This window comes from Rutidosis leptorrhynchoides, chromosome 1, assembly GCF_046630445.1.
Source record: "Rutidosis leptorrhynchoides isolate AG116_Rl617_1_P2 chromosome 1, CSIRO_AGI_Rlap_v1, whole genome shotgun sequence".
Taxonomy (NCBI): Eukaryota; Viridiplantae; Streptophyta; class Magnoliopsida; order Asterales; family Asteraceae; genus Rutidosis; species Rutidosis leptorrhynchoides.
This window is the reverse complement of record NC_092333.1, coordinates 375,848,668-375,859,231: the sequence shown is the minus strand read 5'-3', so window position 1 is coordinate 375,859,231 and position 10,564 is coordinate 375,848,668.

Sequence of the window (10,564 nt, the reverse complement as noted above, 5' to 3'; positions counted from 1 at the left end):
AACAAAACAAGATACCGATTGTTAAGGTTCGATGAAATGCTCGTAGAGGACCCGAGTTCAACTGGGAGCGTGAAGATCAGATGAAGAAGAAATACCCGCATCTATTTCCAGAAGATTCGTCAACACTTTCAATAGCTTAAAATTTCGGGACGAAATTTATTTAACGGGTAGGTACTGTAGTGACCCGAACTTTTCCATGTTCTTATATATTAAATGAAATTGATATTTACATTATTAAATATTTACAACATGTTAAGCAATCAAACTTGTTAAGACTTGATTAATTGAAATATGTTTCATATAGACAATTGACCACCCAAGTTGACCGGCGATTCACGAACGTTAAAACTTGTAAAAACTATATGATAACATATATATATATATATATATATATATATATATATATATATATATATATATATATATATATATATATATATATATATATATATATATATATATAGTTAACATGATATTATGATAAGTAAACATATCATTAAGTATATTAACAATGAACTACATATGTAAAAATAAGACTACTAACTTCATGATTTTGAAACGAGACATATATGTAACGATTATCGTTGTAACGACATTTAATGTATATATATCATATTAAGATATATTAATACATCATGATATCATGATAATGTAATAATTTAACATCTCATTTGATTTAATAAACAATCGGTTAACAACATTTAACAAGATCGTTAACCTAAAGGTTTCAAAACAACACTTACATGCAACGACTAACGATGACTTAACGACTCAGTTAAAATGTATATACATATAGTGTTTTAATATGTATTAATACACTTTTGAAAGACTTCAAGACACTTATCAAAATACTTCTACTTAACAAAAATGCTTACAATTACATCCTCATTCAGTTTCATCAACAATACATCCTCGTATGCACCCGTATTCGTACTCGTACAATACACAGCTTTTAGATGTATGTACTATTGGAATATACACTCCAATGATCAGCTCTTAGCAGCCCATGTGAGTCACCTAACACATGTGGGAACCATCATTTGGCAACTAGCATGAAATATCTCATAAAATTACAAAAATATGAGTAATCATTCATGACTTATTTACATGTAAACAAAATTACACATCCTTTATATCTAATCCATATAACAATGACCAAAAACACCTACAAACACTTTCATTCTTCAATTTTCTTCATCTAATTAATCTCTCTCAAGTTCTATCTTCAAGTTCTAAGGGTTCTTCATAAATTCTACAAGTTCTAGTTTCATAAAATCAAGAATACTTCCAAGTTTGCTAGCTTACTTCCAATCTTGTAGAGTGATCATCCAACCTCAAGAAATCTTTATTATTTACAGTAAGATATCTTTCTAATACAAGGTAAAACTCATATTCAAACTTTGATTCAATTTCTATAACTATAACAATCTTATTTCGAGTGGAAATCTTACTTGAACTTGTTTTCGTGTCATGATTCTGCTTCAAGAACTTTCAAGCCATCCAAGGATCCTTTGAAGCTAGATCTATTTTTCTCATTTCTAGTAGCTTTATTAAGAAAACTTAAGGTAGTAATGATGTTCATAACATCATTCGATTCATACATATAAAGCTATCTTATTCGAAGGTTTAAACTTGTAATCACTAGAACATAGTTTAGTTAATTCTAAACTTGTTCGCAAACAAAAGTTAATCCTTCTAACTTGACTTTTAAAATCAACTAAACACATGTTCTATATCTATATGATATGCTAACTTAATGATTTAAAACCTTGAAACACGAAGAACACTGTAAAACCGGACATACGCCGTCGTAGTAACACCGCGGGCTGTTTTGGGTTAGTTAATTAAAAACTATGATAAACTTTGATTTAAAAGTTGTTCTTCTAGGAAAATGATTTTTCTTATGAACATGAAACTCTATCCAAAAATCATGGTTAAACTCAAAGTGGAAGTATGTTTTCTAAAATGGTCATCTAGACGTCGTTCTTTCGACTGAAATGACTACCTTTACAAAAATGACTTGTAACTTATATTTCCGACTATAAACCTATACTTTTTCTGTTTATATTCATAGAATAGAGTTCAATATGAAACCATAGCAATTTGATTCACTCAAAACGGATTTAAAATGAAGAAGTTATGGGTAAAACAAGATTGGATAATTTTTCTTGTTGTAGCAACGTGAAAATTGGTAACAAATCTATATTAATCATATCCTAGCTAACTTATATTGTATTATACATGTATTCTAATATATTATGTAATCTTGGGATACCATAGACACGTATGCAAATGTTTTGACATATCATATCGACCCATGTATATATATTATTTGGAACAACCATAGACACTCTATATGCAGTAATGTTGGAGTTAGCTATACAGGGTTGAGGTTGATTCCAAAAATATATATACTTTGAGTTGTGATCTAGCCTGAGACATGTATACACTGGGTCGTGGATTGATTCAAGATAATATATATATCAATTTTTTTCTGTACATCTAACGTTGGACAACTACTTGTATGTTACTAACGAGGACAGCTGACTTAATAAACTTAAAACATCAAAATGTATTAAAAGTGTTTTAAATATATTTTGAATATACCTTGATATATATGTACATATTTGTTATAGGTTCGTGAATTGACCAGTGGCCAAGTCTTACTTCCCGACGAAGTAAAAATCTGTGAAAGTGAGTTATAGTCCCACTTTTAAAATCTAATATTTTTGGGATGAGAATACATGCAGGTTTTATAAATGATTTACAAAATATACACAAGTATGTGAAACTACATTCTATGATTGAATTATCGAAATCGAATATGCCCCTTTTTATTAAGTCTGGTAATCTAAGAATTAAGGAACCGACACCCTAATTGACGCGAATCCTAAAGATAGATCTATTGGGCCTAACAAACCCCATCCAAAGTACCGGATGCTTTAGTACTTCGAAATTTATATCATATCCGAAGGGTATTCCGGAATGACGGGGATATTCTTATATATGCATCTTGTTAATGTCGGTTACCAGGTGTTCACCATATGAATGATTTTTATCTCTATGTATGGGATGTATATTGAAATATGAAATCTTGTGGTCTATTGTTACGATTTGATATATATAGGTTAAACCTATAACTCACCAACATTTTTGTTGACATTTAAAGCATGTTTATTCTCAGGTGAATATTAAGAGCTTCCGCTGTTGCATACTAAAATAAGGACAAGATTTGGAGTCCATGTTTGTATGATATTATGTAAAAACTGCATTCAAGAAACATATGTCGATGTAATATATTTCTATTGTAAACCATTATGTAATGGTCGTGTGTAAACAGTATATTTTAGATTATCATTATTTGATAATCTACGTAATACTTTTGAAACCTTTATTGATAAAATAAAGGTTATGGTTGTTTTAAAATGAATGCAGTCTTTGAAAAACGTCTCATATAGAGGTCAAAACCTCGCAACGAAATCAATTAATATGGAACGTTTATAATCAATATGAACGGGACATTTCAAACTCCATATCGGAATCCGAGGATGTGGCGAGTTCCATTTCGTATGATTGGATAAAGGATTTTTTGATATGAAATGATTTCTGGCTATCGGATGGTATTCTAATTACATAGAATATCTATATATAGAGAAAAGATTTCGTAGATTACGGAGGGATTTACAGAATATGCCAGGCAAAGTTTATAATAACAGATACGCTAAGATATGAATTAGCAGATACCCTAAGATATGAATTAGCAGATACGCTAAGATATGAATTTTGTCCATACACTATTCATGCAATCAATGAAGTAAGATGTGTCTAGACTAAGAATGATAAGCAGGTAATTTTATAAGGATGATAAGCAGGTAATTTCCGACAAAAATTATAAGCAAAACTTTTGATATGCAGACACGGTCGAAGTCCAGACTCACTAATGCATCCTAACAACTATCAGTTAGACATACTAATACAAAACCTGGTTCGCTAAGACCACTGCTCTGATACCACATGAGATGACCCGTTCCAATCCATAAGGACGAATACAATAACATATGGTTACATTGCGAGGTTTTGACCTCTATATGATATATTTTTACAAACATTGCATTCGTTTTCAAAAGACAACCTTCCATTATATCGAAAGTTGACAGGTATGTATACCACTTCATAATATCCAATCAATAAATGACCTAATTTGTTATTTAATTAATAATAATCTTTATTGAATTCAACGACTTGAATGTAACGTTTTTTGAAATATGCCATGAATGACTCCAAGTAATTTCTCTAAAATGAGCAAATGCACAGCGGAAGATTTCTTTAATACCTGAGAATAAACACGCTTTCAAGTGTCAACCAAAAGGTTGGTGAGTTCATTAGTTTATCGTAATCAATCATTTCCATAATTTTAATAGACCACAAGATTTCATTTATTCAATAATCATACACTCGCAAGTATTTAAAATTCATTCGTATGGATTGAACACCTGGTAACCGACCTTAACATGATGCATATAGAATATCCCCATCATTCCGGGACTCTCATCGGACATGATAAATCGAAGTACTAAAGCATCCGTAACTCAGATGAGGCTAAACCCTAAACCCTAAACCCTAAACTCTAAACCGTTCGTGTTAAAAACTTAATCTAAATCCTAAATCTAAACCCTAAATCTAAACCCTAAACCCTAAATTTCTAAACCCTAATATCTAAACCCTATAAACCCTAATATCTAAACCCCAATAGCTAAAACCTCAAAATACGTTCGAAAAACACGATAATTGTTATATATTACTTCTTCGAGCGTTTTCCCGCCAAAATAAAAATATTTATCACAAAGTGTCTCTACTAAATGTTCATATTTTCATCTCATCTATAATGTTCGTGAACAAAGTTTTTTCAAAAAACAAAAAAAAAAGTTTTTGCTTCCCCCCGAATGGTTACTTCCCTCTTGATCCTACCACTATATATATATATATATATATATATATATATATATATATATATATATATATATATATATATATATATATATATACTTTCATTTTGAAATATTTATTTCACAATATAATATATAAATTTTCAAAACTAAATGTATTTCAAAGACCATTATATAATTTAAAACCATTTAAATATTTAACAATGGTTATGTCACATAACGTTTACATAATATAAATTATTATATCATATAATGTTTTCATTTTTAAAACTTAACTAAGTATAGTTCATTTATGTACTAGCGTTTATTTTAACTTCTTAAACGTACTAGTTATCCAATCTACATATTAATCGAATCACTTAAGCGAGTGTTACTATCGTTTACTTAACTAATTTAATATACATAAACATGTTTTAAATACATGATGCAAGTTATATTTAACAATTAACATTTCGACTTATTGTAAATATTCAAATTCATTCTTTAAAAGGTTTCACCTATATCATAAATATTTTCAATAATATAAAAACTAAATAATTATCTTATCAAAGATACGAGGCAATCATTGCATTGAAAGTTAAGCAGGAATCTCTACTAACCTTTGTCCAGTTATCGTTAATTGATATATTTGTTCTTTCATGTAATTCCCTTTACCATTTTCCGAATATTGTTAAAATGGAAAGATTTCTCAAATCAACGTGGACCTCACAACAGAGACTCGAATCCTATCACAATGTATCTGATAATTCACTCATTTGATATTATCTTTTAATTTCGTCGATAGATATATTAAACATATATTGAAACAAATACGTTCATGTAGAATATTATACCTTCAATACTTTGTTAATGTTTTCAAGTCATATAATAATTTCATAACCCATTTTCATATCAACCAAACTGGTAAATGTTTTTATTAGTATTTCTCAATTTAATAATCACACATATGTATATATTCATACATATCTATTTACACATAATTATTCATGAATCATCGAGAGCAGTCGAAGGGTAAATGAATACATGAACACAGTTCAAAGTTTTTGAGATTTCAACATTACAGACTTTACTTATCGTGTCAGAAATATATAAAGATTAAGTTTAAATTTGGTTGGAAATTTTCGGGTTGTCACAAAGGCTTTGACACATTCGTCGGTGAAGACGAATGGCACTTCTTTCTCTAGTAGATGAGTGATAGGTCGAGTGATTTTTGAGAAGTCTTTTATGAAGCGTCGGTAGAATCCAGTAGGTCTTAGGAAACTCCTAACGAATTTTATAGTGGCAGAACAAGTTAGCAGAAAATAAGTGAAGAAAACTGAAAAACCAGTAACTGAAGAACCAGCACACGTCCAGACAATGAGTGAATTTTTTTTTTTAAAAAAAAAAAATGGAGACGCCATGAAAATTATTGAATTAAATTTCTATGGGTTAAAATCATGCCTGAAATTCAATTAATGATCTGATATGACCGAAAAGGATGATTTTATTTATGCGGTGTCCTTTGGCCGCAAGGCGTCAGAATCAGCTATCGGGAGTTGAGAGAAATAGTTTTAAATTTATATTTAGCGGGGCCTAAATCGTACTACTCCTTATTATGGTGAGTAATGGAAGTATGTTACCAATTGAGACCACACTTTTCATTGACCACACTTGAGTGTACATGGTGGTTGTAGTGACCCTAACTTTTCCATGTTTATATATATTAATTGAGATTGATATTTACATGATTAAATGTTTCCAACATGTTAAGCAATCAAACTTGTTAAGACTTGATTAATTGAAATAGGTTTCATATAGACAATTGACCACCCAAGTTGACCGGTGATTCACGAACATTAAAACTTGTAAAAACTATATGATGACATATATATGGTTATATATATAGTTAACATGATATTATGATAAGTAAACATATTATTAATTATATTAACAATGAACTACATATGTAAAAACAAGACTACTAACTTAATGATTTTGAAACGAGACATATATGTAACGATTATCGTTGTAACGACATTTAATGTATATATATCATATTAAGAAATATTCGTACATCATAATATCATGATAATATAATAATTTAAAATCTCTTTTGATATTATAAACATTGGGTTAACAACATTTAACAAGATCGTTAACCTAAAGGTTTCAAAACAACATTTACATGTAACGACTAACGATGACTTAACGACTCAGTTAAAATGTATATACATGTAGTGTTTTAATATGTATTCATACACTTTTGAAAGACTTCAAGACACTTATCAAAATACTTCTACTTAACAAAAATGCTTACAATTACATCCTCATTCAGTTTCATCAACAATTCTACTCGTATGCACCCGTATTCGTACTCGTACAATACACAGCTTTTAGATGTATGTACTATTGGTATATACACTCCAATGATCAGCTCTTAGCAGCCCATTTGAGTCACCTAACACATGTGGAAACCATCATTTGGCAACTAGCATGAAATATCTTATAAAATTACAAAAATATGAGTAATCATTCATGACTTATTTACATGAAAACAAAATAACATATCCTTTATATCTAATCCATACACCAACGACCAAAAACACCTACAAACACTTTCATTCTTCAATTTTCTTCATCTAATTGATCTCTCTCAAGTTCTATCTTCAAGTTCTTAGTGTTCTTCATAAATTCCAAAAGTTCTAGTTTCATAAAATCAAGAATACTTTCAAGTTTGCTAGCTCACTTCCAATCTTGTAAGGTGATCATCCAACCTCAAGAAATCTTTGTTTCTTACAGTAGGTTATCATTCTAATACAAGGTAATAATCATATTCAAACTTTGGTTCAATTTCTATAACTATAACAATCTTATTTTAAGTGATGATCTTACTTGAACTTGTTTTCGTGTCATGATTCTGCTTCAAGAACTTCGAGCCATCCAAGGATCCATTGAAGCTAGATCTATTTTTCTCTTTTCCAGTAGGTTTATCCAAGGAACTTAAGGTAGTAATGATGTTCATAACATCATTCGATTCATACATATAAAGCTATCTTATTCGAAGGTTTAAACTTGTAATCACTAGAACATAGTTTAGTTAATTCTAAACTTGTTCGCAAACAAAAGTTAATCCTTCTAACTTGACTTTTAAAATAAACTAAACACATGTTCTATATCTATATGATATGCTAACTTAATGATTTAAAACCTGGAAACACGAAAAACACCGTAAAACCGGATTTACGCCGTCGTAGTAACACCGCGGGCTGTTTTGGGTTAGTTAATTAAAAACTACGATAAACTTTGATTTAAAAGTTGTTATTCTGAGAAAATGATTTTTATTATGAACATGAAACTATATCCAAAAATTATGGTTAAACTCAAAGTGGAAGTATGTTTTCTAAAATGGTCATCTAGACGTCGTTCTTTCGACTGAAATGACTACCTTTACAAAAACGACTTGTAACTTATTTTTCCGACAATAACCCAATACTTTTTCTGTTTAGATTCATAAAATAGGGTTCAATATGAAACCATAGCAATTTGATTCACTCAAAACGGATTTAAAATGAAGAAGTTATGGGTAAAACAAGATTGGATAATTTTTCTCATTTTAGCTACGTGAAAATTGGTAACAAATCTATTCCAACCATAACTTAATCAACTTGTATTGTATATTATGTAATCTTGAGATACCATAGACACGTATACAATGTTTCGACCTATCATGTCGACACATCTATATATATTTCGGAACAACCATAGACACTCTATATGTGAATGTTGGAGTTAGCTATACAGGGTTGAGGTTGATTCCAAAATATATATAGTTTGAGTTGTGATCAATACTGAGATACGTATACACTGGGTCGTGGATTGATTCAAGATAATATTTATCGATTTATTTCTGTACATCTAACTGTGGACAACTAGTTGTAGGTTACTAACGAGGACAACTGACTTAATAAACTTAAAACATCAAAATATATTAAAAGTGTTGTAAATATATTTTGAACATACTTTGATATATATGTATATATTGTTATAGGTTCGTGAATCAACCAGTAGCCAAGTCTTACTTCCCGACGAAGTAAAAATCTGTGAAAGTGAGTTATAGTCCCACTTTTAAAATCTAATATTTTTGGGATGAGAATACATGCAGGTTTTATAAATGATTTACAAAATAGACACAAGTACGTGAAACTACATTCTATGGTTGAATTATCGAAATCGAATATGCCCCTTTTTATTAAGTCTGGTAATCTAAGAATTAGGGAACAGACACCCTAATTGACGCGAATCCTAAAGATAGATCTATTGGGCTTAACAAACCCCATCCAAAGTACCGGATGCTTTAGTACTTCGAAATTTATATCATATCCGAAGGGTGTCCCGGAATGATGGGGATATTCTTATATATGCATCTTGTTAATGTCGGTTACCAGGTGTTCACCATATGAATGATTTTTATCTCTATGTATGGGATGTGTATTGAAATATGAAATCTTGTGGTCTATTATTATGATTTGATATATATAGGTTAAACCTATAACTCACCAACATTTTTGTTGACGTTTTAAGCATGTTTATTCTCAGGTGATTATTAAGAGCTTCCGCTGTCGCATACTTAAATAAGGACGAGATTTGGAGTCCATGCTTGTATGATATTGTGTAAAAACTGCATTCAAGAAACTTATTTTATTGTAACATATTTGTATTGTAAACCATTATGTAATGGTCGTGTGTAAACAGGATATTTTAGATTATCATTATTTGATAATCTACGTAAAGCTTTTTAAACCTTTATTGATGATATAAAGGTTATGGTTTGTTTTAAAATGAATGCAGTCTTTGAAAAACGTCTCATATAGAGGTCAAAACCTCGCAACGAAATCAATTAATATGGAACGTTTTTAATCAATAAGAACGGGACATTTCAGTTGGTATCCGAGCGTTGGTCTTAGAGAACCAGAATTTTGCATTAGTGTGTCTTATCGAGTTTGTTAGGATGCATTAGTGAGTCTGGACTTCGACCGTGTTTACTTGAAAAATGATTGCTTAACAAATTTTGTTGGAAACTATATATTTTTAACATGTGAATATTATGTGATATATTAATCTCTTAACGCGTTTGATATTATGTGATAGATGTCTACCTCTAGAACAAGTCCCATTGATTCACCTAATAATAATGAAGAGTCAAATGTAAATTGGAATGATTCATGGACTGATTCACAAGTTCCCGAAGAGGAACCGGAAGAAGAGTCGGAACCGGAAGAAGAATCAGAACCGGAAGAAGAATCGGAACCGGATGAAGAAATAGAACCGGTGGGGGAAATAATAAAACGGTTAAGTAAAAGAAAATCCTCAACCAACCGACCAAGGTTAATTATGGTCAATGGTGTTTCCGCCAAGGAAGCAAAATATTGGGAGGATTACCAATTCTCCGATGAATCGGATTCCGACGAGAATTCCGATGATGTTATAGAAATTACCCCAACTGAATTTAAAAAGGCAAAAGAAAATAAGGGAAAGGGCAGAAATCTAATTCCAACCCCGATGAACTTTATATGTATCGTCAACCCCCGAAGTCCTTAAGTTGTAACAATGACCCGGGAACCTCTAAACCACCAGGTTTT